At 35.0% G+C, this 25,888-nt stretch overlaps 1 protein-coding gene and 1 pseudogene across 1 annotated transcript in view; one reads left to right on the forward strand and one right to left on the reverse strand.

The window, feature by feature from the left end:
- Positions 1-25,888, reverse strand: part of DACH2 (dachshund family transcription factor 2) — an 835,748-nt gene that overhangs the window by 510,336 nt on the left and 299,524 nt on the right. The window lies entirely within an intron of this gene.
- On the forward strand, positions 7,135-7,958 carry LOC103671973 (annotated as a pseudogene).

Consider the following 25,888-nt stretch of genomic DNA (forward strand, 5'->3'; position numbering starts at 1 on the left):
GGGTACTGCACTGCAGGGCACTACAGGACCTCTTCTTCATAAAGCTACTATTTTCAAGAGCAGAAGACATAGTTAACTTCTTCAACACAAAGAAACACACACAGAGAAGTAGACAGAATAAGGAGACAGATGAATATTTCCCAAATGAAAGAACATAATAAAATCACGGGAGGAGATCTAGCCAAAGAGAGATAAGTAATATGCTTCATGCAGAATTTAAAGTAATCATCATAAAGATACTCACTGGAACATTGGAGGAAGAAGGCAGCAGAATAGGAGAACCTGAGGATCCTCTGGGCCCATGAACACAACTAGATAACTATCACACCATCCTAAATACCCCAGAAATCAACCTGAAGACTCACAGAACAAACTCCACAACAAAAGGGCGAGAAGAGGCCACATTGAAGAGGTTAGGAAGTGCAGACATGGTTTAGGGGAGAAATGGATCATGGGTGCTGCAAAGGGGAGGAAGCCATAGTCACTGAGAAGGGTTAGAGAGAGAGGGGAGCACACAGGGGAACACACAAAAGGAACATGTCCTCAAAGTCATGGGCTTGGAAAATGAGTAGGGATGAATTTTGTGAGTTCCTACAACCAGCAGGGCTTAAAGTCTAAAATTATAAAGGTCAGCAGGCTTAAATGAGATACCCCGGGAGGGCACTGCCCTGCTCCTAGAGAGGAAGCAGGAAAACAACTCGGAGGTAGACAGTATGGAAACAGCAATTTGAAGAACAACTGGGGCACACAGTGGGGAGATTATTCACTCTTCTTGGAGCATGTCCCTGAGAGGTAACATTTATGGAGATGCCTCTCCAGGAACAAAGCTGCTGGCTGGCACAATTTAACTCCCCCACTCCTCAGTATAAACATAGACCCAACAGCAGGAAGCAGTCCAGCACAAACACTGGCTGCCTACTTGTGTAGACCAAGCCTTATCTTCCTGAGCTCAAGCTGGACTACCCTTCTCAGTCAAGCTTGCCTCAGTCCCAGCCCAGAGGATCCCTCCCCCAGAAGACAAGCAAAAACTCTTGCCCACACCACCTCAGCCAACCAGAGAGTTCTGAAGGCCTTAGCTCTGGTGGAAGATGTGATAAGTCTCATTTAACAAGCAGACCAGAGCACACCTATTTAAAACACACCACATTCATGCAAGGGATCAGAAACTATTGACAGCAAGCAATGAGGACCTCTACAGACAACTGGCCTGAAGGATAGAGCAGCCAAAACACAACAGCACAGTTCATGCAACACACACTAGAGGCACTCCTTGAAGTGCCAACTACAGGAACTCATCTTCCTGAAATCATTACTTTCCAGAGCAGCAGACATAATTGGCTTTTCTAACACAGAGAAGAATGCAGAGACTTAAGCAAATGCAAACACAGAGAAATTTATCCCATATGAAAACAAAATAAAGTCATGGCCAGAGTTCTAGGTGAAACAGATATGTTACAAGCAAAATGGAGACTTTAAAGCAATAATCAGAAGGATACTAACTGGACTTGAGAAAAGAGTACAAGCCATGAATTAGACCCTTAACACAGACACAAAAGAGTTTAAAAATAATCAATCAGAAATGAAGAATGCAATAAATGAGATTAGAAACAAGTGTGATGAAATTAACAGGAGGCTGGAAGAAGCAGAGGAAAAAATTCATGATACAAAAGACAAAATGGGAAATAATGAAACTGAACAAAAGAGAGAAGAATTACGCAACATGAGAATACACTTAGGGAAATCAGTAACTACATCAAATGTAATAGCATTCGTATTATAGAAGTCCAAAATGAAGAAGACAGAGAAAAGGAGATAGAAAATGTATTTGAAGAAAAAATAGCTGAAAACTTCCCTAATCTGGGGAACAAAAAGTCATATAGATCCAAGAGGAACAAAGAACTCCCATCAAAATCAACAAAAGCAGGCCATCACCAAGACATACTGCAATTAAATTTACAAAATACAGTGAAGAACAACAACAACAAAAATTAAAGGAGCAAAAGAAAAGAAATCGTTAACTTACAAGGGAAAACCCATAAGGCTGCCTGGAGATATCTCAACAAAACTTGGAAAGACAGAAGGGAAAGACATGATATATTCAAAGTGCTGAAAGGGAAAAATATGCAGCCAAGAATACTCTATCCAGCAACACTATCATTCAAAAAAGTAGGTGAGATAAAAAGTTTCCCAGGCAAACAAAACCTAAAGGAGTTCATGACCACTAAAACAGCCCTGCAAGAAATATTAAAGGAAACTCTTTGAGTGGAAATGAGAGAACAAAATTGACAAAGACAAGAAAAGATCAGAGAAAATCTCTAGAAACAATGACAAAACAAGTGATAAAATGGCACTACATACATATCTATCAATAATTACTTCAAATGCAAATGAACCAAATGCTCCCATCAAAAGACATAAGGTGTCAGAATGGATTAAAAAACCGAGACCCCTCTATATTCTGCTGACAAGAGATTAATGTCAGACCTAAAGACAACTGCAGATAGAAAGTGAGGAGATGAAGAAATTTTTATCACACAAATGGATGTCCAAAGAAAGCCAGAGTAGCAATACGTATGTTGGACAAACTAGACTTTAAAACAAAGACTGTAACAAGAGATAAAGAAGGGTACCATGTCATAACAAAGGGGACAATCAAGCAAGAAGATCTAATACTTGTAAATATTTATGTCCCCAATATGGGAGCACCCAAATATTTAAAACAATAACAAACATTAGGGAACTAATTGAGGATAACACAATTATAGTAGGAGAGTTTTACACCCCAGTTACATCAATTGACACATCATCTAAACAGAAAATCAAAAAGGAAACAACAGTTTTGAATGACACACTGGATCAGATGGACTTAACAGATACATTCAGAACACTCCATCCTAAAATAGCAGAATACACATTCTTTTCAAGTATGCATGGGACATTCTCAAGAATAGATCAAATGTGAGGTCACAAATCAGGCCTCAACAAATACAAAAAGACTGAATGCATACCATACAACTTTTCTAACCACAGTGTAATGAAACTATAAGTTAACCATAAGAAAAAAAATTAGAAAGATCACAAGTACATAGAGGTCACACAACATGTTACTCAACAATGAATGGCTCAACCTAGAAATCAAAGAAGAAATTAAAAAATACATGGACACAAATGAAAATAAAAATACAATGATCCAAAATCTTTGGGATACAGCAAAACCAGTCATATGAGGGAAGTTTAGAGCAATAGAGACCTACCTCAATAAGAAAAATCTCAAATAAACATTCTCACATTGTATCTAAAGGAACTACAGAAAGAAACACAAAACCAGTGGAAGGAAGGAAATAATAAAGTTCATAGCAGAAATAAATGATATAGAAACTAAAAAAAAAATAAACAATAGAACAGATCAATGAAACCAGGAGCTGATTCTTTGAATAAAATTAATAAACCTCTAGCTAGAATTATCAAAAAGAAAAGAGAAAGGACCCAAATAAATGAAGTCACAAATGAGAGGGTAGAGATAAAAACAAATACCACAGAAACACAATTATAAGGAATTATAATTACAAGGAAACATTATGAAAAACTACATACCAACAAATTGGACAACATGGAACAAATAGATGAATTCCTAGAAACATATAAACTACCAAAGTTGAAAGAGGAAGAAATAGAAAATTTGAACAGACTGATAACCAGAAAAGAAATTGAGTCAATAATCATAAAACTCCCAACAAACAAAAGTTAAAGGCCAGATGGCTTCAAAGGAGAAGTCTACTAGTCATTTAAAAAAGATTAATTAATATCTATTCTTCTTAAAATGATCCAAAAAATAGGAATGGAACTAAAATTTCCAAACACATTCTTTGATGTCAGCATTACCCTGATATCAAAGCCAGATAAAGACTCCTTCAAAACAGAGAACTACAGGCCAATATCCCTGATAAGCATGGATGCAAAAATTCTCAATAAAATACTAGCAAACCAAAGCCAACAGTACAATAAAAGAATCATTTACCATGATCAAATGGGTTGTATTCCTGGGCTCCAAGTGTAGTTCAATATTTGCAAATCAATGTGATACATCACATTAATAAAAGAAAGGATAAGAAAATTATGATTTTTTCAATAGATGCAGGAAAAGCCTTCGACAATGTACAACATCTGTTCATGATAAAAAGCCTCATATAAAATAGGGTCAGAGGGAACATACCTCAATATCATAAAGGCCATCTATGAAAAACCCACAGCTAATATCATCCTCAACAGAGAAAATCTGAGAGTTTTACCTCCAGGGTCAGGAACAAGACAGGGATGTCCACTCTCACCACTGTTGTTCAACATAGTACTGGAAGTCCTAGCCACAGCAATCAGACAACGAAAAGAAATAAAAGCCATCCAAATCTCTAAGGAAAAAGTAAAAGCTTCACTATTTGCAGATGCCATGTTATTCTATATAGAAAACACAAAAGCACCACAGAAAACTGCTAGAAATGATGAATTAATTCAGTAAACTTATAAGATACAAAATCAATGTACAGAAATCCGTTGCATTTCTATAAACCAATAATGAAACAGCAGAAAGAAAATTACGGAACCAATCCCATTACAATTGCACCAAAAACAATAAGATACCTAGGAATAGGAATAAACTTAACTAAAAAGGTGAAAGAACTGTACTCTGACAACTACAAAACACTAATGAGAGAAACTGAAAATTAAACAAAGAAATAGGAAAACATTCCATGCTCATAGATGGGAAGAAGCAATATTGGTAAGATGTCTATACCACCCAAAGCAATCTACACATTTAATGCAATCCCTATCAAAATACCACCAGCATTTTTCACAGAGCTAGAACAAACAATCCTAAAATTTATATGGAACTACAAAATACCCGAAATCAGCCAAAGGAGCCTTGAAAAAGAAAAGTGAAGTTGGAGGCATTGCAATCTGAACTTCCAGTTATATTAAAAAGCTGTAATGATCAAAACAGTATGGTACTGACACAAAAATAGACACATTTCAAAGGAAGAGAATAGAAAACCCAGAAATAAACCCACAATTATATAGTAAATTAATCTTTAACAAAGCAAGAAAGAATATTCAATGAGAAAAGAGAGTCCCTTCAACAAATGTTGTTGGGAAAACTGGACAGCAATATGCAAAAGAATGAAATTGGACCACGTTGTTATCTGATCCATAAAAATAAATTCAAAATGGTTGAAAGACCTAAATGTGAGACTTAAAACCAAAAAAATCCAAGAGAAGGACACTGGCTGTAACGGCTTCTATATAAACCATAGTAACCTCTTTCTAGATATGTCTCTGGAGGCAAGGGAAACAAAAGCAAAAATAAACTTTGGGATTTCATCAAAATAAGAAGATTCTGCACAGTGAGGGGGAAAAAATCAACCAAATGCTAAGGCAACCTATGAATGGGAGAAGATATTTGCAAATGACATATCTGATAAAAGGTTATTATCCAAAATATAAAAAGAACTTATAGAACTCAGCACCCTAAAAATGAATAATTCAATTAAAAATGTGCAGAAAACATGAATAAACATTTTTCCCAAGAAGACGTACACTTGGCCAACTGACACACGAAAGATGCTCAACTTCACTCATCATCAAGGAAATAGAAGTCAAAACTATAATGAGACATCACCTCACACCTGTCAGAATGGCTAAAATCAAAACAAGAAATAAGAGGTGCCAGCAAGGATGGGGAGAAAGGGAAACCCTCTTGCACTGCTAGTGGGAATGCAAACTGTTGCAGTCACTCTGGAAAACAGTATGCAACTTCCTCAAAAAGTGAAAAAATACAACTACCCTGTGGCCCAGCAATTGCACTACCAGGTATCTACACAAAGGTTAAAAAACACTGATTCAGAGGGACACATGCACCCTAATGTTTATAGCATCATTATCAGCAATAGCCAAATTATAGAAAGAGACCAAATGTGCACCCATGATGAATGGATAAAGGGGAAATGGCATATATATATAATGGAATATTACTCCAGCCATAAAAAAGAATGAAATCTTGCCATTTGCAATGACATGGATAGAAGTAGAGTATTATGCTAAGTGATAAAAGTCAATCAGAGAAAGACAAATACCATATCAAAATACCATACGATTTCACTCATATGTGGAATTTAAGGAACAAAACAAGTAAGCAAAAAGGAAAAATAAAGAAAGAGGGGCAATCCAAGAAACAGACTCAAGCACAGAGAGCAAAGTGATGGTTACCGAAGGGGAGGTGGGAAGAGAGATAGGTTAAATAGGTGATGCGGATTAAGGGGTGCACTTGTTGTGATGAGCACTGGCTGTTTTATGGAAGGTTTAATCACTAAAACTAATATTTCACTGTATGTTAACTAACTGGAATTTAAATTGTAACATAAGAAAACATGGAAAAAATAAAGATACTCACTGGACTTCAGTAAAGGGTGGAGGACATCAGTGAGACCCTTGACAAAGAGATAAAAAATAACATATCAGAGATGAAGAACTCAATAAATGAAATAAAAAATATAATAGATGGAATAAATATGTGACAGGAAGCAGAGGAACATATCAATGATATGGAAGATAGAGTAATTGAAAATAATGAAGCTGAGCATGTGAAAGACAAATTCTGCATAATGAGAATAAATTTTGAGAATTGGTTCCTCCATCAAGCATAGCAAAAATCGCATTGTAGGGATTCCAGAAGGAGGACAGAGAAAGGTGGGCAGAAAATGTATTTGAAGAAACAATACCTGAAAATTTCCCAAATCTGGGGAGGGAAACAGATCTAGATTCAGGAGGCATGGAAATCATTTTAAAGATTGTAAGAGAGAAGAAGACAGTTACATGCAAAAGAAACTCCATAATGATTTCAGAAATTTCAGCAGAAGATTTGCAGGCCAGAAGTGAGTGGAATGATGTGTTTGAAGTGCTGAAAAGAAAAATCTGCAGCCAAGAATACTCTATACAACAAGGGTATCATTCAGAATAGAAGGAGAGATAAAGTGTTTCCTAGATACTTAAAAGAATTCATGACCATTAAAGCAGCCCTGCAAGAAATGTTAAGTGGGACTCTGTGAGTGGAAAACAAAAAACAATAAGCAAGAGTAAGAAAAATTGTAAGTACAAAGTAAAAGGATGTAAAAGATGATACCAAATATCTGAACCATGGAGGGGAAAAGAGAAAAGATTGAATTCAAAAATAAGTAACCATACAGTTAATATAGACTGCTATATGCAGAAGATGTTACATGTAAGGCGAAAGGTAACCACAAATTAAAAAAACAGTAATACTTCTTTTGCAGCTAGTGCCAAGTGATGGGACTCTCTCAGGACAACTGGCACAAGCATCACAATACTGGGGGCAAGAGAAAGCCCTACCACAAAAAGCAGAAGTATGAGCAGGGATGCCCCACTATCAACACTAAGATGGGCCCCTGCCATATTCATACAGTCCACATTTGGGGAGTCAACAAGAAGAACCATGCTTTGAAGCTGGATGTGGGGAACTTTTTCTGGGGCTCTGACTGTTGTACTTGTCAAGCAGGAATTATTGATGTTGTCTACAATGCATTCAACAAGGAACTAGTCCACACAAAGACCCTGGTGAAGAACTGTATCATGCTCATTGACAATGCACCATAACCACAGTAGTATGAGTCCTGTTATGCACCACCCCTGGGCTACAAGAAGGGGGATAAGCTGAAGCCCAAGGAGGAAGAGATTAAAAAAAAACAACCTCAAACAATTCAAAAGAAATATGATGAAAGGAAAAAAATGCCAAAATCAGCAATTTTCCAGAGGAGCAGTGCCAGCAGGGCAAGCTTCTTGCATGCGTCACTTCAAAAACAGGCCAGTGTGGCCAAGCTGATGGCTATGTGCTAGACGGCAAGGAGGTAGACTTCCATCTGAGGAAAGGAAAAGCTCAGAAAGGCGAATAAATCTTCCTACTTCCTATCTTTGATCATGTAATAAAGGTGTTTATTGTTCTAAACAAAAGCAGTAATAGGTACAAAAAAAATAGAGTAAGAAACCAAAATATATCACTAAAAAACCCCAGCAAACCATGAAAGAGAAAAGAAAGGAATACAGAAAAACTATAAAAACAACAACAAGTCAAATAACAAAGTGGCAATAAATACACATCCATCAAGAATTATTTTGGGAGTACGTGGGTGGCTCAGTCAGTTAAGCTATCAACTCATGATTTCAGGTCAGGTCATGATCTCAGGGTTGTGAGATCGAGCCCCATGTTGGGCTCTGTGCTCAGTATGGAGTCTGCTTATCCCTCTCCATCTGCTCCTTCCCCTGTTGTCTCTCTCTCTCTCAAATAAGTAAAAAATAAAATCTTTAAAAAATTACTTTGAATGTAAATGGACTAAAAGCTTCAATCAAAAGAAATATGGTGACAGATTGGATAAAAAAATAAGACTCATCTATATTCCGCCTGCAAGAGACTCATTTTAGACCTAAAGATACCTGCAGATTGAAAGTGAGGGGATGGAGAAATATTTATCATGCAAATGGATGTCAAAAGAAAGCCACAGTAGCAATACTTATATCACACATAATAGTCTTTAAAACAAAGTCTGTAACAAGAGACAAAGACACTATATATTAATAGAGGAGACAATCCAACAAGAAGATATGACAATTTTAAATATTTATGCATCCAAAATGTGAGTGCTCAAATACATAAAACACTTAATAACAAGCATAAAGGAATGAATCAATACTAATACAACAATATTAGGGGCTTTAACACCCCACTTGCATTGCTGAGCAGAACATCTAAACAGAAAATAAACAAGAAACAGTGGCTTTGAATGACACATTGGACCAGATGGATTTAACAGATATATGCAGGTCATTCCATCCTAAACAGCAGAATACACATTCTTCACAAGTGCACATGGAACATTTTACAGAATATATCACATACTAGGTGACAAATTGGGCCTCAACAAGTACAAAAAGACTAAGATCATACTATGCATATTTTTGACCAAAACACTATGAAACGTGAAGTCAACCACAAGAAAAAGTTGGGGAATACCACAAATACACTAAACAACGAATGGATCAAACATGAAATCAGAGAAGAAATTTTAAAAATACATGGGAACAAACGAAAATGAAAACACAACATTCCAATACCTTTGGGATGCAGCAAACATGGTCCTAAGAAGGAAGTATATAGCAGCACAGGCCTCTCTTAAGAAGCAAGAAAAATCTCAAATAAAACAACCTGACCTTACACCTAAAAAGAACTAGGAAAGGAAAAACAAATGAAGCCTAAAGCCAGTAGGAGGAAGGAAATAATAAAGATTAGAACAGAAATAAATGACATCGAGAGCAGAAAACAAACAACAACAACAACAACAAAGACAGAACAAATCAATGAAACCAGGAGCTGGTTCTTTGACAGGATCTACAAAATAGATAAACCTCTAACCAAAGTCATCAAAAAAAAAAAAAAGAGAGAGAGAGAGCGAGAGAAAGGAACCAAATAAAATCACAAATGAGAGAGGAGAAATGACAACACCACCGAAATACAAACAAGTATAAGAGAATATTATGAAAAACTGTATGCCAACAAATTGGACAAACAAGAAGAAATGGATAAATTCCAGGGAACATATAAATTACCAAAACTGAAACAGGAAAAAATAGAAAATCTGAACAGACCAATAACCAGCAAAGAAATTGAGTCAATAATCAAAAAACTCCCCACAAACAAAATTCCAGGACCAGATGGTTTCACAGGTGAATTATACCAAATATTTAAAGAAGAGTTAATACCTATACTTCCCAAACTATTCCAAAGAAATAGAAAAGGAAAGAAAACTTCCAAATTCATTCTATGAGGCAAGTATCACCCTGATTCTAAAACCAAAGACACCACAAAAAAAGGAGTTCAATTTAAAAATGAGCAGAAGACATGAACAGACATTTCTCCAAAGAAGACACCTAAACAAGCACATAAAAGGATGCTTAATATCTCTCATAATCAGAAAAATGAAAATCAAAACTACAATGACATATCACCTCACACCTGTCAGAATGGCTAACATCAACAACACAAGAAACCACAACTGTTGGTGAGGATGTAAAGAAAAAGGAACACTTGTGCACTATTGGTTAGAATGCAAACTGGTGTATTCACTGTGGAAAACTGTATAGAGGTTCCTCAAAAAGTTAAAAATAGAACTACCTATGATCTAGTAATCACACTACTGTGTATTTACCCCAAAAAATATAAAAACTTTAATTCACAGATATACATGCACCCCTATGTTTATAGAGGCATTATTTACAGTAGTGAAATTATGGAAGTAGTCTACGTGTCCATCGACTGATGAATGGATAAAGAAGATGTGGTATATATACATATTTTTTAAAGATTTATTTATTTTAGATAGAATGAGTTTGGGGGGAGAAGCAGAGGAAGATGGAGAGAGAGAATCTCATGCAGACTCCCCATTGAGCATGGAGCCCAACATGGGGCTCGATCTCATGAAACTGAGATTATGACCTGAGCAGAAATTAAGAGTTGGGTGCTTAACCAACCCAACCACCCAGGCACCCCTACACAATTTAATATAATTCAGCCATAAATAAAAGAATCAAATCTTGCCATTTGCAGACATGGATGGAGCTAGACAGTAGTATAATGTTAAGTGAAATAAGTCAGTCAGAGAAAGACAAATATCCTATGCTTTCACTTATATGTAGAATTTAAGAAACAAACAAAAAAATGAACAGAGGGGAAAAAGAGTCAAACCAGGAAACAGACTCTTAAGTGTAGAGAAGAAGCTAATGGTTAACAGAGGGGAGGTGGGTGGGGGGATGGGTAAAATAGGTGATGGGGATTAAGGAGTGTACTTGTCATGATGAGCACTGGTTGAGTATGAAATTCTTGAAACATTGTATTGTATACCTGAAACTAAAATAACACTGTATTTTAACTATAGTGGAATTTAAAAGAAAAAAAAGAAACTATTCCATTTAGAGTGAGCTACTGGTGTACTTTCCTTATATATTTGTAGTTTAATCTGTTATTTCTTTCTTCTCTTTTATTCTCTATCTTATATTTGTTTTTATAACAGTATTTTATTCAATTAAATGGAAAACCGACAATGCTTTTTCTCTATGTGAATAAACAGGAACTCTTCGGTGGCAATTCCAAGTTGATAGCCTCCTGTAATTTCTACAGAAAGTTTTTGGTCAAGGTTCTGCCCATACTTTACAAACTTATTGCCATTTTTCTAAGAAATTTTGACTCTGTGTTATTTTTCCATAGACGATAGAGGAAATGTATCCAGTGAATAAGAGACCAAGGTTTTGAAAGGGTGAATGTCAAAAGTAAATTAGACCTCTGATGACATGAACTCCAAGGAAAATCAAATGGAATATTTCTTCTATGAATTTGTAATTGCATACCAAAAAGCAAAGAATAAGATAAACATTTTTCTGTTTGTTTTTCACTTTAACGGAAACTCCATTCTTATATGCTTTTAGATGGTCACATTTTGCTGACATTTACAAACATTTCATGTTGATCTTACATGGGTCACATCAATCACCTATACAGTTTCAATGACACTTTGTTAAATAAACTGTCATGAAAGATTTATAGAGAATTTGATAAAAGTAAAGAAGATATAGTTTAGCTTTTAAAGATGCATTGCCCATTTTCTGAGGTGTAATATCACGTCTAAAACACCATTAAGCTTTTTCTAACAGTAAAAAAAAACACCTTTCTCTCACAATTTTATTTGCATAACCTTCTTCTTCCAAATACCGGAGGTGGGAGTAGGAAGGAGAACCTTACCCTCAATTTAATACTCCTTAGATGTAATGGTTGTGCATTGATCCCATGTTAAGAAACACTGTATGTAAGTTAACAGTATTTGGAATTTATTCACTAAAGAACAATTAAATAAATGAGTCTTTAATCCATTCATGCAAACAAGGGCTTCCCTCAAATGCTTGAGTCATTGTATTCTGAATTGGGACATATATGGATGACAAAGATGGCACAATTCATTCCTCACACATTATTAAAGTATCCTAGTGGAGGAGGGTTACTAAAAAGCTATGCCGGAATTTATAGATTTTTTTTAACAAGTATAATGACAATTCAAGAACATTTCATTCAATCTTAAGCTACCAGCTGCATTAAACATTTGTGTAGTTTTTTTGTTTGTTTACTTTTTTCATGAAATTAAAATTCAGTGTTCATTTGAATTAGATTTGTAAGGAGTCACTAAAACTCTAATTTTTGCAAGAAGAGAAATAATAATGTTACACTGCAATTATGTTTGCAATTTTATATCTCATTGTGATGGGAGAATAGGTAATAAAATTTTTGTTAACATCATGGATCTCTCTTTTTTTTCATTTTACATGTGAATTTGTTGAAGTGTTAATTTGGAATATTAATTCCCTATTGAAGCACTGTTGTAGTACCCCTTGTAAGTTTCCTTGCTTAATGCTCTACTTACTGACAGATCTGGGTTATTTCCCCTGTTTTCAGTTCCCAGGAAAAATTTAAAACTTTTTAGATCACTGAGTTTTGTTGTCTGTAAAAGAAGGGTACATTCTGGTAAAGAATAATTAGTAATTTTAAAAATTTAGACCCTTATGTTTAAAAGAGAAACTTATATATGATAAAACCCCCAAACATAAGTGCTTAGTACAGTATTTTGCATGTGTTAAGTGCATACTATTTATTCAGCATTAAGCTATGTATTGGTTATGTTTCTAAAGGTGAGATTTGACCTGTAGTATAATCAAATATGTGCTTTAAAAAATAAGCTTTACTATAACAGAATTCAACTTTACAAATGGTTAGAGTACACAAACCATTCTTCATGAAAGAAAGCCCAGAGCAAACTTACATTTTAAACATAACATTCATAATTCATTGACACATAAGAGTTTGAAATTTAGTAATTTTAGAGCAATAAAACAATATTCCCATGTAGAGTTAACATGTAGAGTCCTTTCCTATTTCAAAAGCTAAATTTCACCTTTGATAATATTTATTTAATCCTATTACACTTATTAATTTCCAAAATATCTTTTTTGAGTTTCTTTCTTTAAGGAGCATCAGTGATCCCTATCCTGTTTTATTCCAATGATAGCAGGCTGAGGTTTTCAGCTATTTATTCTTTTATTTTTAAGTAACAAATTCTTCATTTGTTATGAAATCAAAAAAGAAGTTTCTGAGTTATCAAAATTAAAGGGGGAGCAAACTTGATTTTCAGATTAAGGCTTAACTAGCAATTCAATTGTAGAAACACATTTTAAGAATCACTGGACAATATTATACTAATTAAACAGTAAATAATGAGGAAATCAATAATATAATACAAATACAGCTTCTTATTATAAGCCTATTAAAAAAATTCAAGATCCTGTTAATGGTATTTTCATTTTATCAAAGAGAATTTGAATAAAGAAATTTAACTTTAGGAATAGCAATGCTAAGCACCCTACTTAATAGCACCTGGTCTGCACACTTACTATCACATCAGAGTTGTTTTCATTACAAAACTATTGCCATTCTAATCATTAGATTTGGTAAACTGAAACTTAGGGACCTCTCATTCACTAAGTGAAACTAAGCATTATCTCAGAAAGCTGAGATGACAAAGAATGAACCAGGACATTTATATTATCTTTAATATTTACAAGTTAAGTTTGCTAAGTTAAAGGTCAGAAAAATATATTTGCATTCTACATTACTTTGTCACACAAACTTAGAGGTTAGTAAAATACATCTGAATCCTCATGAATCCAAATGAACAAACATATAAAGCCTACAGCATGGTGCCAGGTACATAGTGGGTGCTCAAAGATTTTTTTTTAATAACTGAAAGAACTTTCTCAGAAAGCATTTTAAAGTAACAGTAAAAGTTCTTGCAAAACTATAATTAACTCTTTAAATTTTAAGTGGCATCTAGATGCCTTCTAATAGTCTTTAATAGTTCAGTACAGCTTCTATAAATATTTCTTCTGATCTACAACATAAGCTTCATATGAAAACCAGTTTTACATGGGTAAACTTGTTATAAAAGAATTGAAGAACAAAATAGCATATTATTTTCATGTTTGAGGTGAAAAAATATTTTTGGAATGCTTTCATGATTTGAAACCAATTACTTATGATTAAAAACATCCCTCTTAAGGAAGGCACTTGTTGTGATGAGCACTGGGTGTTGTATGTAAGTGGTAACTCACTAAATTCTACACCTGAAATTAATAATACACTGTATGTTAACTAACTGGAATTTAAATAAAAACAAAAAATAAAAACATACCACTTATTGCTTTTATTTTAAAATATTTTCTATTATTAAAATGTCAATACTACCCAAAGCAATGTACAGATTTAATGCAATCTCTATCAAAATACCAACAGCATTTTTCACAGAACTAGAACAAATAATCCTAAAATTTGTGTGGAACCACAAAAGACCCCAAAGAGCCAAAGCAATCTTGAATAAGAAAAATAAAGCTGAAGGTATCACAATCCCACATTTCAAGATATACTAAAAAGCTGTACTAATCAAAAATGTATTGTACTAACACAAAAATAGACACACAGATCAATGGAACAGACTAGAGAACCCAGAAATAAACCTGTGATTATATGGTTAATTAATCTTAGACAAAGGAGACAAGGATATGCAATGGGAAAACGCCTCTTCAACAAATGATGTTGGGAGAACCGGATGGCTACATGCAAAAGAATGAAACTGGACCACTTTCTTTCACCATATACAAAAATAAACTCAAAATAGATTAAGGACTTAAATGGGAGACTTGAAACTATAAAAATCCTAGAAGACAGCTCAGGTAGTAATTTCTCTGACATCAGCTGTAGAAACATCTTTGTAGATATGTTTCCTCAGGCAAGGAAACAAAAGCAAAAATAAACTATTAGGACTACATCAAAATAAAAACATTACACACAGCAAAGGAAACAATAAAAAAACTAAAAGACAACCTACTAAATGGGAGAAAATATGTGCAAATTGCATATCTGATAAAGGGTTAGTATCCGAAATATATAAAGAACTTATATAATTCAACACCAAAACAAACAAACAAACAAACAAATAACCCAATTTAAAAAATGGGCAGAAAACATGAATTGATATTTTTCAAAAGAAGACATCCAGATGGCCAACAGATGCATAAAAAGATGATCAATATCATGCATCATCAGGGAAATGCAAATCAAAACCACAATGAGGTATCACTCCCTACCTGTGAGAATAGCTAAAATCAAAAACACAAGAAACGAGTGTTGACAAAGATGTGGAGAAAAAGGAACCCTCTTGCAATGTTGGTGGGAGTGCAAACTGGTACAGCTACTGTGGAAAACAGTTTAGAGGTTCATCAAAAACTTAAAAATAGAATTACCATATGATCCAGTAATTCCACTACTGGGCATTTACCCAAAGAATATGAGAACACTAATTTGAAAAGAATAGGTGATAACCCTTATGTCTATTGCAGTATTATTTATTTACAATAGACAACTTATGGAAGCATCTTAAGGGTCCATTGATAGATGAATGGATAAAGAAGATGTATTATATAGAGACAATGGAATATTACTCAGCCATAAAAAGAATGAAATCTTGCCATTTGTGACAACATGAATGGATGTAGAGGGTAAAATGCTAATTGAAACAAGCCACTCAGAGAAAGAAAAATACCATATAATTTCAATCATATGTGGGATTTAGGAAATAAACAAACAAGAAAAAAAGAGACAAACCAAAAACCAGACTCTTAACTATAGAGAACAAATTGATGGTTACCAGAGGAGATGGGCGAAATAAGTGAAGGGGATTAAGGGTACACTTATCTTGATGAGCACTGAGTAATGCATAGAATTGTTCAATTACTACAGTAATTAATTGTAATTGATTATTGTATACCTGAAACTGATATAACATTGTATATTAACTATACTAGAATTAAAATTGTATATATAACACAAATATATAAAATATATATGAAACATATATAAATGCATATTTAAACCATTAATAATAATATATAATTCCTACCATGAATGTCAAATTGAAGAATTCTTTTTGACTTGGAGCTTTTCCCAATGTTAAGCTTTTTAAATGAAAACTTAATTATGTAAAATATAATGCAAAAAGAGCATAAACTATAAAAGATCTTTCAAAGTAAGAGGAGGAGACTGGATGCTTCAGTTATAAGCTTAGACTCTGAGATGGTAAAAAGAGCAATGTGTAAGAAAGAAGATTTAAAAAGCAAAATTTGTCTTTCATGTAATTTGCCAATCAAATTTCCCAGAACAATTGACTAAATATAGTTACTAAATGAAGAGAGGTGTTTTATTCAAACCCAATCACTGTGTTATTTCACATTTCATAGATGTATTGGTAAGTATTGCCAGGGACAATCTACTTCTGGATCTGCCATGCCCCAAACAAATACCAATGGATACAAAAGTTTTATCCTTCTCTCACCAGACTAGGCCTTAAAATGTTAGCTTCAGAACCTTTGCACCTTCTGCTCTCTCTGCCCAAAAATTCCTGCCCAATATGTAGGTTGCATGCTCACTCATTCTATTCAGGCTCAAATGCCACCTTATCAGAAAAGCCTTTCCCAACAATTGTAATTGAAAGAACATCCCAAAGTCATTTTCATTTTGTTTTCTCTGCTTTATTTTTCCTCATAACACTTACTTCATATGACTTGCAATTTATTTGTTTACTTGTTGATCATCTTTCTGCCTCAACTATAACAGAGGTATCATTTTGTTTTGTTCATTATTGCATTTCTGTGCCTAGAACAAAACCTAACAAATGTGATCGATAAATATTTTTAATTAATAAATAAATGAACTTGCTGCTCTCAACCAGTCATAAACACAGTTAATACCTATAAAATGCCATGCCTCATGATCCTTTCTCTCTGACTGATATAAAAGGTCATGTAGTACTCTGGCCCCTACCATTGTTGTTACTCACAGAACTGCTATCTGTCTTCATGAATGAGAATTTCTTGAGAACCACAGGCTATTAAGATGACTCATTCATCCCATTATCCCCCCCTTTTGCCATCAGCTTAAGGCTGCATTCTAACTAAATCATTGAGACAATTCTTAAGCCCTCATCTTCATATTCTATCCCATAGTTATAGGGAAGCACAAGACATCAATATTACAACTACATTTAACTCTGCCTAGCCATATCATATTCAAAGAGCAGAAAATTAAAGATAAAGAAAAAATCTTCATAGAAGTCAGATTTTAAAACACCTTCCCTATGGAAGAGCAAAGATTAGGAGTTAAATTTGACTTCTCAGAAACCATGCAATCAAGAGACTGTGTTGAGAGAGAGAAAAAAAACAACCTAGAATTCTGTATTCTGTGAAATTATCCTTCAAAAGTTAAGAGGAAATAGACTTTCTCAGACCAAAAAAGAGAGAGAGAGAGAATTTGTTACCAGTAGAAATGCCTTGCAAAAAAAATCAAAATACGTTATTCAGAGAGAAGGAAAAAGAAATAGGTCAGAAATTCAGTCCACATAAAGCATGAGAATTAGAGAAAGAATAAGTGAAGGTAAAATAAAAACCTTAACTTTTTTATTCTTAATTTATCTAACAGATGACAGATTGTTCAAAATAATAATGTATTCAAAGATTGTAGCTTATATACTGGTGAAATTGAATGATAGCAATGATACAAGGTACAAGAAGGAGGAATTAGAAATATTTTGCTATTATAAGGTAGTTGCTCTAATTGGGAAGTAGTGTAATATTATTTGAAAGTAGATTTGGGTTCATTTTAAATATTGTATACATCAGGGCAACCACTAAAAAAACAGTTTTAAAAAAAGAACAAGTGTAATTAATATGCTAAGAAATAAGAGAAAATAGAATGATATAAAATGCTCATTTAAAATCAGAAAGGGCAGAGTAAGAGTAGAAGACAAAAATAGGAACAAATAACGAGGACAACAAACAGAAAAGAGTAACAAATATGGTAGATATTAATCCAACTATATAAATTATAATTTTTAATGTCAATGGTCTAAAATATACCAATAAAAAAATGGAGATTATCAGAATGGATCAAAAAACAAGGTCCAAATATATGCTGTCTACAAGCAAGCCACTTTAAATATAAAGACACATGTAGATTAAAAGTAAATGAATGGAGAAAGATATACCATACTAACACTAATCAAAAGAAAACTGGATTAGCTATATTAACTTCAGATAGAGCAGACATCAGAGCAAGGAAAGTTATTAGGGTTAAAGAGAGCCATTACTTAATAATAGTCAATTATCCAAGAGGACACAACAATCCTTAATGAGTATGCTCCAAACAACAGAGCATCAAAATATGTAAGGCAAAAACTGACAGAACTGCAAGGAGAAATAAATGCATCCGCTATTATAGTCTTAGACTTCAACAGATCCAGCAGGCAGAAAATCAGTAAGGACATTGTAAAGCTCAACAGTATCATCAATCAACTGGATATAATTGGTATATATAGACTGCTTAAAACAAAAACGACAACAATAGCAAAATATGCATTTTTTTCTCAAGCTAACAGGTAACATTCACCAAGATAGACCACATTCAGGACCATAAAATGCATCCCAACAAATTTAAAATAAGAGAAATTGTACAATGTCAGTTCTCAGACCATAATTGATTTAAAGTAGAAATCGATAACAAAAATAGCTAGAAAATCCCAAATACCTGAAGATTAAACAGCACACTTCCAGAAAATGCATGTCTCAACAAAAAACTCTCTAAGAAAATTTAAAAATATTTTTTTAAATATTTCAAACTAAATGAAAATGAAAATACAACTTATCAAAAGTTGTGGGATGCATTGAATGCAGTATTGAAAGGGAAATGTAGAGCGCTGAATGCGTATATTTTAAAACAGTAAATATCTGAAATCAGAAATCTAAGCTTCCATCTTATGACTAGAAAAAGAAGAGCAAATTAAATCCAAAATAAACAGAACATAAGAAATAATAAGTGAAGTCAAAATTAATGAAACTGAAAACAGGAAATCAATAGAAAAAAACCAACAAAGCCAAAAGTTGATTATTTGAAAAGCTCAATAAAACCAGTAAGACTCTAACCATGCAAACTGTGAAAAAAATAGAGAAAACACAAATGTTGCTAATATATGAAACATTTAATAAATGAATCTAATAAATGAAAGAGGGACATCACTATGGATCTCATGGATATTAAAGGATAGTAATAGAATATTATGAACAGCTCTATGCCCACAATTTTATAACCTTTATGAAACGGACCAATTCTTTAAAAAACACAATCAGCCAAAGGAGGTTAAGATGGTGGAGTAGTAGGAGGACCCTATGCTTGCCTCGTCCCTTGAACACAGCTAGATAAATATCAAATCATTCTGAACACCCAGGAAATCAATTTGAGGCCTGAGGGAACAAATGCACAACCAGAGGGAGAGAAGAGGCCACATAGTGGAAGGTAGGAGGTGCAGAGATGTAATCTGGAAGAGAAAAGAATGGTGGGTGTTTCAGAGGGGAGCGAGCACTAATCACAGAGAGAGGAGAGAGAAAAAGAGAGAGAGAGAGAGAGAGAGAGAGAGAGAAACCGCACAGGGGATCACACGAAAAACATTTGTCCCAAACCATTGACTGGAAAAACAAAAGGGGCTGATTATCATGAGTTTTTACAATCACCAGAGCTCCAAAACTGGAGTTTTAGAAGTCTGCACCATGGTGGGTGTGGAGCTTGGCAAGTACAGCAGTGCTCCTGTGGAGGAGGAGAGATGCCCAGATGTAGATTGCACTATTTATCTATCTATCTATCTATCTATCTATCTATCTATCTATCTATCTATCTATCATCTATCTATCATCTATCTATCTATCATCTATCTATCTATCTATCATCTATCTATCTATCTATCTCAAGATCCCCTGGGATGCACTGGGAGAGATATTTCCCTGTTCTTGGAGTGCATCTGGGATAGGTGACATTGCTTCTCAGGGGACCAAAAAAACCCAGCAGGCACCATTGAGGTGCCCCATTCCTTAGCATAGGTGCAGAGACACCTGTTGAGGGCAGGTAACCTGGACAACTGCTTTTTGCTGTGCTTTACTCTACACTCCCAGCTCCTGTGCACTAGTGTGATTGCCCTTCTGTGACAAACTTGCATCAGTCCCAGCACTGTGAGACACTTTCCCAGAGGACCAGTGTGGGTACATGCCAGTACCTAAAGTTTGGAGTTTTGAAGCTCAGCAGGCCTGCCTGAGATAAAAAACAGGTGCACTGCCCTGCTAGGTGGGCAGATGGCCTGGACCCAGACAGGATGAAGGCAGGGATCTGAGGGATGGCTGGGACACATTAGGGGAGATTTTTCATTCATCCTCAGGTCTTCCTGGACAGTGGTGGGCACGACCTCCCCACTCCAGGGATAAGGGAGAGGGCATGTGCCATTTTTCCCCTACCCACCAACACAGATCTACTTCAGTGAGCAGAACAGCACCAACAATGGAGCCTTCAGCCATTTACACCAAGCCTCACCCACCTGCACTCTGTTTACTAGGGTAAGTGTGGCTGAGAACCAGAGCAGGAGGCCCCTCCCCCAGACCAGGAAAATACCCAGCACACACCAAGACTACTGACCATAGAGTGCTGCAAAGCTTCAGCTGTAGTGGAAATTGGATCTGGCCTCTTTTAATAAGCATTCCCGAGCACACCTAGTTAAAACCCAACACACATTGGCCAAGGTCTGAATACTCCCCACTTCAGGCAAGGAGAAAATCTGCAGAGGACTGACCTAAGGGAAAGAGCAGCCAAAACACAGCAGCAGAGTGCACACAGCATACACCAGAAACACTTCCTGAAGCCCCAGGCCCTCCTTAATATAGCCATTACCCTCAGGAGCAGGAAACATAACAGGCTTTCCTAACACAGAGAAGAAAACAGAAAACTAAACAAAATGCCACAATGCAGGAATTCATCCCAAAAGATAGAAAAATAATAGGTCATGGCTGGGGATCTAATCAAAACAGATATAAGTAATATGCTTGATCCAGAACTTAAAGCAACAATCATAAGAATACTAGCTGGCTGTGAGAAAAGCATAGAAGACACCAGGGAGTCCCTGACCACAGAGATAAAAGACCTAAAAACTAGTCAGACTGAAATAAAAAACGTTGTAACCAAGAAACAAAACTGACTGGATGTACTTACCACAAGGATGTAAAAAGAACTAATAAGTGATATAGAAAACAAAATTATGGGAAACAATGAAGCTAAAAAGAAGAGGGAAAGAAAAATATTGGATCATGAATGTGGACTTCCAGAATGCAGTGACCTCATAAAGTGTAAATACATTCGTATCATAGGAATTCCAGAAGAAGAGAGGGGGAAAGGGCCAGAAGGATTATTTGAGCAAATTACAGCTGAAAACTTCCCTAATCTGCAGAAGGAAACAGATATCCACATCCAGAAGGCATAGAGAACTACCAAAATCAACAAAAGCAGGCCAACACCAAGACATAACAGTAAAATTCACAAAATATAGAGATAAGGGGGAAAATCCTAAAAGCAGAAGGGGAAAGGAAATCCCTAATTTTCAAGAGAATACAGATAAGGTTCGCAGCAGACCTGTCAACATAAACATGAGCAGTCAGGAAAAAGTAGCATGATATATACAACGTGCTCAGTGAGAAAAATATGCAGCCAGGAATACTTTATCCAGCAAAGCTGTCACTCAGAATAGAAGGAGAGATAGAGTTTCCCAGACCAAAAAAACCAAAGGAGCTCATGACCACTAAATCAGCCCTGCAAGAAACATTGTAAGGGACTCTTTGAGTGGGAAAGAAAGACCAAAAGTGAGAAAGGCTAGAAAGGAACAGAGAAAATCTCCAAAAATGACTTTACAGGTAACACAATGGCACTAAATTCATATCTATCAATAATTATTCTGAATGTAAATGGACTAAAGCTCCAATCAGAAGACATAGGGTGTTAGAATGGATGAAAAAACCAAGACCCATCTATATGCTGCCTGCAAGAGACTCATTCCGGATCCAGACACCTGGTGATGGAAAGTGAGGGGATGGAGAACCATCTATCATGCAAATGGACACCAAAAGAAAGCTGGAGTAGTCATACTTACATCAGACAAACTAGATTTTAAACCAAAGACTGTAACAAGACATGAAGAAGGGCACTATATCATAATAAAGGGATCTATCTAACAAAAAGATCTAATAATTGTAAACACTTATACCCCCAAATTGAGAGCACTGAAATATATAAACCAATTAGTAACAAAAGTAAATAAACTTGATAATGATACAATAATATTAAGGTACTTTAATACCCCACTTACAGCAATGGACAGATTATCTAAGCATAAAATCAACAAGGAAACAATGGCTTTGAATGCACATTGGACCAGTTGGACTAACAGATATTTTGAGAACATTTCATCCAAAGCAGCGGAATACATATTCTTTTTGAGAGCACATGGAAGCTTCTCCAGAATAGATCACATACTGGGTCACAAATCAGTCCTCAACAAATACAAAAATACTGAGGTCATACCATACATATTTTCTAACCACAGCACTATGAAACTTGAAGTACACCACAAGAAAAAAATTGGAAAGAGCATGAATAAATGGAAGTAAAGTAACATCCTACTAAGGAGTGAATGGGTTAACCAGAAAATTAAAGAAGAAATTAAAAAAATACATGGAAACATATAAAAATGAATACATGGTAGTCTAAAACCTTTGGGATGCAGCAAAAGTGGTCATAAGAGGGAAGTATATAGCAATACGAGCCTACCTCAAGATGTAAGAAAAATCTCAAATTCATGACCTAACCTACACCTCAAGGAACTACAGAAACAACAGCAAATGAAGCTTACATGCAACAGAAAAGGAAAATAATACAGATTAGATCAGAAGTAAATGATATAGAAACAACCAAAAACAGTAGAACAGATCAATGAAATTAGGAACTGGTTCTTTAAAAGAATTAATAAGATTGATCAACCCCCAGCCAAACTTATCCAAAAGAAAAGAGAAAGGACCCAAATAAAATCATGAATGAGAGAGAAGCAATCACAACCAACATGACAGAAATACAATCAATTATGAGAGAATATTATGAAAAATTAAATGCCAACAAATTAGGCAATCTGGAAGAAACGGATAAATTCGTAGAAACTCATACCACCAAAACTGAAACAGGAAGAAATAAAAAACGTGAACAGATCCATATCCAGCAAAAAAAATTGAATCAGTCATTAAAATCTCCCAACAAACAAAAGTCCAGAGTCAGATGGCTTCCCAGGGAATTCTACCAGACATTTAAAGAAGAGTTAATACCTATTCTTCTTAAACTGTTCCAAAAAATAGAAATGGAAGGGATATTTTGAAACTCAGTCTCTTAAATAACTAAATAAAATCTTTCTAAAAAAGAACTTATCAAACTCAACATCCAAAAAACAAATAATGCAGTTAAGAAATGCACCCCAGAAGATGGTGTGCCTGGGTGGTGCAGTCGGTTAAGTGTCCAACTCTTGGCTGCGGCTCAGGTTGTGATCTCAGGGTCATGAGATCGAGCCACATGTTGGGCTCTGCACTCAGCATGAAGCCTGCTTAAGAGTCTGTCTCCCTTTCCCTCAGTCCCTCCCCCTCCACTCTCTCTCTGTCTCAAATAAATAAATCTTTAAGAAAATAGGCAGAAGACATGAATAGACATTTTTTTTTCCAAATAAGACATCCAGATGGTCAACAGACACATGAGAAGATGTTTAGCATCACTCATCATAAAGGAGATATAAATCAAAACCACAATGAGCTACTACCTGACACCTGTCAGAGTAGCTAAAGTTAGCAACACAGGAAACAATAGATATTGTCCAGGGTGCAGAGAAAGGGGAACCCTCTTATATTCTTGGTGGGAATGCAAACTGGTGCAGCCACTCTGGGAAACAGTATGGAGAATCCTCAAAAAGTTGAAAATAGAGTACCATACAATGCAAAAATTGCACTACTAAGTATTTATCCAAAGGATATAAATGTTGCAATTCAAGGGGTCACATGCACCCCAATTTTTATAGCAGCAATGTCCACAATAGCCAAAATATGGAAAGAGCCCAAATGTCCATTGACAGATGAATGGATAAAGAACAGGTGGTAATACACACACACAGACACAGACACACACACACACACACACACACACACACACACTGGAATATTACTCAGCCATCAAAAAGAATGAAATTTTGCCATTTGCAATGACGTGGGTGGAACTAAAAGGTATTATGCTAAGCAAAATAAGTCAGAGAAAGACAAGTATTATGATTTCACTTGTATGTGGAATTTAAGAAACAAAACAGATGAACATAGAGGAAGAACAAAAAGATAGAGGGAAGCAAACCATAAAAGAGACTCTTAATGATAGAGAACAAACTGAGGGTTGATGAAGGGTAGTTGGGCAGGGGGATGGATTAAATGGGTGATGGGTATTGAGGGCATTGTTGTAATGAGTGCTGGGTGTTATATGTAAGTGGTGAATCACTAAATTCTACTTCTGAAAGGAATATTACACTATATGTTAACTAATTAGAATTTAGATTAAAACTTGTTTTAAAAGATAATAAAATAATATAAAAATAAAAATATAAGGAAAACATAATCTGTCAATACTCTTATAAGAAGAAAGAGCCAATCTTAAGAAATCTGTCAATACTCTTATAAGAAGAAAGAGCCAATCTTAAGACATATATCTATTAAAGAAATTGATCAATAATTACTAAACTTGAAAATAGCACAAGGCCTGAGGTGGGTTTACTCATGAATCCTACCAAGCCATTAAGGAAGAAGTTATGTCAATTCTCTAGTATATCTTTCAGAAGATAGAAGCAAAGGAAATACTTCCTAACTCATTCTAAGAGGCCAGCATTACCCTAACATCAAAACTAAACAAAAGCTTTAGAAGAAAACTACAGACTAAATCTCTCATGTTACCTCAGCAAACTATTAGCAAATCAAATTCAACAATGTACAATAAGAATTTTACACCAAGTCTGTTTTATTCCAGGTATGGTTCAACTTTCAAAACTCAACATACTCCATTACATCAACAAGTTAAAGAAGAAAACTACATGTGCTGTATTTGTACTTATGCTTTCTCTATTTAAAAATATAGGCAGAGGAAAATGCAACTGGTCTCAGTTCCATTTTGCTACAGGAATTTATTCTTGAACGAGATGAAAACAAGAGTTAACTTCTTTTTGAGAAAAAGCTGAACACTACTGAAGGGTTCCACATATATCCTTAATTTAAAATAGTAGTTGATAAAAGATTTTTCTTGAAAAAAATCTTTTTTTTAAAGATTTTATTTATTTATTTGACACAGAGAGAGAGAAAGCACAAGCAGGGGGAGCAGCAGGCAGAGGGAGAGGGAGAAGCAGACTCCCCACAGAGTAAGGAGCCCGATGTGGGACTTGATCCCAGGAATACTGGGGTCATGAGTGAGCCAACCAGGCGACCAAGATAAAAGTTTTCTTATGAATATAACTTCTGAATTTTTAATATTACATTAACAGAAATTTTAGAATTATGGCATAGTCCAGTGGGAAATCTGTAATTCAAAGGACTGCTCGTATTTCATCATACATTGTAAACTAATTAAGTGTTGATTAGTGAACTATAGATCTCCCTCAGGGCAATTACAGAAGATATCATATCAAGGTATTCTGAAATATATTTACTAGTATATCAAATTCATTTAAAAATCAGTCAATACTCATAAATTATTATGGAA

Source organism: Ursus maritimus (genome assembly GCF_017311325.1).
Source record: "Ursus maritimus isolate PB19 chromosome X unlocalized genomic scaffold, ASM1731132v1 scaffold_X1, whole genome shotgun sequence".
Taxonomy (NCBI): domain Eukaryota; kingdom Metazoa; phylum Chordata; class Mammalia; order Carnivora; family Ursidae; genus Ursus; species Ursus maritimus.